This window comes from Nannospalax galili, unplaced genomic scaffold, assembly GCF_000622305.1.
Source record: "Nannospalax galili isolate Female #2095 unplaced genomic scaffold, S.galili_v1.0 scaffold41, whole genome shotgun sequence".
Taxonomy (NCBI): domain Eukaryota; kingdom Metazoa; phylum Chordata; class Mammalia; order Rodentia; family Spalacidae; genus Nannospalax; species Nannospalax galili.
Genome location: NW_008344991.1, coordinates 2152067 through 2155149, shown reverse-complemented (window position 1 = coordinate 2155149; position 3083 = coordinate 2152067). Strand labels below are relative to the sequence as shown.

Genomic DNA, 3083 nt, shown 5'->3' with positions numbered 1-3083 from the left:
CTGTCCTATTTGTATCTGTTTCATTATATAGTAGTCACTGAATTAAAAAAAAAATCTTAGTAATGTATATTAAAAAATTTAACAAAATCAATTAAGTGTATAGTTCATTGGTATGAAATATATGCTTAACACCATCACCCACTTTCAAGACCCTTCATCTTGTAAAAGTGCACTTCTCTTGGGGCTAGAGAAGTGACTCAGTGGTAAAGAGTACTTGCTGCTCTTTCAGAGGACCTGAGCTCGGTTCCCAGCACCCACACTGTGTGACTTACAGCTGCCTGTGACTCCAGCTCTGGATTCGTTGCCCTTTCTTGGCTTCCACAGGCACCTGTTGCACAAAGATACAGACACATAAATGAAAGTAAAACATTTTTTTAAAGTGCAGTTCTCTACCCATTCACAACTTTCCACCAACCCTGCCTCTCAGATCCTGGCAACTGCCATTCTATTTTCTGTTTCTGTGATATTTATTTGGTGTTTTGAGACAGAGTCTTAATATGTAGCCCAGGCTGGTCTCAACCCCCTGCTCTGACTCCTGAGCATTGGATTAGAAATGTGTACCATCACACCAGTTGCTTCTATGAGTTCAGTTTTCTGAGAACTTCATATAAGTATTTATTTGACATTTGCACCTGGCTTATGTCACTTAGCATAATGTCCTCAATATTCACGCCAGTGTTTTCCTTCCATTTTAAGGCTTAGTAATTTCCATCTTACGAGTTTACTACAATTTTCTTATCCATTCTTTTATTGATTGATGAGTACCAATTTGAATAATGCTTCTATAAACGTGAGTACACACATCTCTTGCACGCCCTGCTTTCCTTTAGTGTAGCTATGTACTCACAAGTAGATATACTGTATTATATGGTGATTTGATTGTGAGTTTTGAAGGAATCTCACACTATATTTCGCAGTGTCTGTGTCATTTTTGGGTTCCCCCGGTTATATGCAAGAGCTCCATTCTCTCCACACCCTTGAAGGAGCTTCTTGGGCTTTGCTTCTGATGCAGGTACCATAATGGGTGCTGTATCTTATGGTGTTTGATTTGAACTCCCTTGATTAGCAATGTTAAGAATCTTTTCATGTGCACATTATCCATTTGCATATTGGGGGAACTATCTATGCAAGTGCTTTGCCCATTTTAAATCCACTTTTCTTGTTTTTGTTCACTTTTAGTTCTTTTCATAGTCTAGCTATTAATTTACAATATTATTTCCCATTTCATGGGTCACTTTTTATGCCACTGCTGATCTTTTTTACCACAAATTTTTAGATCTTTCATGAAGTTTAGCATGTTGAATTGTTGTTGGTATCTGACCTTTGGTGTCCTATCCAAGTAATCACTGCTAAATCCAACATCATGACATTTTTGCACTGTATTCTCTTCTAAGAGTTTCATAGCTTTAGGTTTAAGTATGATGATTCTGAGTAAGTTTTCACATATTGTATTAAGTAAGGATTTAACTTGGCCTTTTACATGTGGATATCTGCTTCTCCCAGCCCCATTTATTGAATGATCTGGACCCCCATATAGAGTCATTTGACCATAAAGGAGATTTGTTTGTTTCTATTTTTCTAGTCAATTCTGTCTGTCTATATGTCTGTCTTTATGCCAGTACCACACTTTCGATTATTAAATCTTTGTGATTAGTTTTGAAGTACGAAAATGTGTGTCCACCAGTTTTCTTCTACTTTTTTATGATTATGTCTCTGCTTCTTTCAATAGCTGGTGTGACAAAGCATACATGGCATGCTCCAAAACTAATAATTCTTCAAAATGAGTCTATTTCAATAGATGCAGAAAATAAAAATATGGTGTTATAAGCCCAAATTACAATAATATTAATTTTCAGATTATATTTTAAAATGTATTTCTTTATGTTTCTTGTTTTTCACCATACTGCCATTTGGAAGTTTTATTTTCATTTCATTTGAATACTTGCTATATCAATATTTTCAGAGAGATTACAAAATTTCTCCATATGTCTCAGCATACTCCATTTTTACCTACCAGTGACCACACCCCAAGGAACAGTGACTCTCACTCCCTCAACAGCCATCTGCTGCCAATAGCTCTTCAGTTTGGGGATGGGGCCTCAGGAGGCCCTCCCCCATCCATGCTGCAATTTTAACTGGCTTGAGCTTTTGCAGGTCAGTTGTATGGGTACCCACAGCTGCTCCTGAGTGCAAAAGCCACGCCAGGTCCAGAAGGCAGTTACCAGCACTTCAAGGAGCACCTCCTTTTTATATTCTCTAATATACCATCAGGAACTCCACTCAGCATTTGTTAGACCTTCTCAATGAATCTTCAATGTATCTCACTCATGTTTTGTGTTTCTCTAGGAGTTTATGTGATTTTGCTGCTTTGATTCACTAATCTCTTCGGTTTTGTATAATTTGCTATTTTACCCTCACATTGAATTTTTGTGTTCCATTTGATTTTAAGTTTTCAACTATTGTGAGTTTTGTGGCCTTTTCTGATTTTTTTTTTCAAAGGGGATAAGAGATAGCTTATTCTGGAGCCAAATATGAGTGACCATGGCCTGGGAATACAGAACAGGTTAACTCGAAATTCATTTATCTTTAAGTTTTACCTTGCTTAATTGACAGTTTTATACATTCATATAACAAATTTGTAAACTAATTAAATAGTGGATATGCTTTTTATATCTCTGTAAACAGTTCCACATTTGAAGACTTTTGTATGAGTGTAACTGTGGTCCTGGACATCCATCCCCCTGTGCTTTAGAATGTGCATGAATGAGAACTCATTCCTTTCAATGTACCTGTGGGAATTATCTGAAATAAGTTAAAATTCTATTCAATTTCACTAAATGTTGTCTAAAATTTCATCTTCCTATTTTATGTTTCTATTTTCTTCGGGATTATTGAAATTTTCTTTTCTTCTTTAGATTCCTCAATCATTAAAGTTTAAGCCTTGCTTTTTTTCATTGATTGAGAACTTTATACATGCAGATAATGTGTTTTGATCAAACCCTATTCCCCTACCTTCCCGTTTAATTTCTCCCCACCCCACCCCCACCATTTCATGTGCTCTTTTTTCTTTTCTTTTCTTTTTA

The 3083-nt window shown here is 36.1% G+C and overlaps 1 protein-coding gene across 1 annotated transcript in view; it reads left to right on the top strand.

Moving 5' to 3' along the window:
- The window catches only part of Arhgef38 (Rho guanine nucleotide exchange factor 38), a 176670-nt gene that overhangs the window by 29472 nt on the left and 144115 nt on the right, over positions 1 to 3083 (top strand). The gene's annotated exons all lie outside the window — the stretch shown is intronic.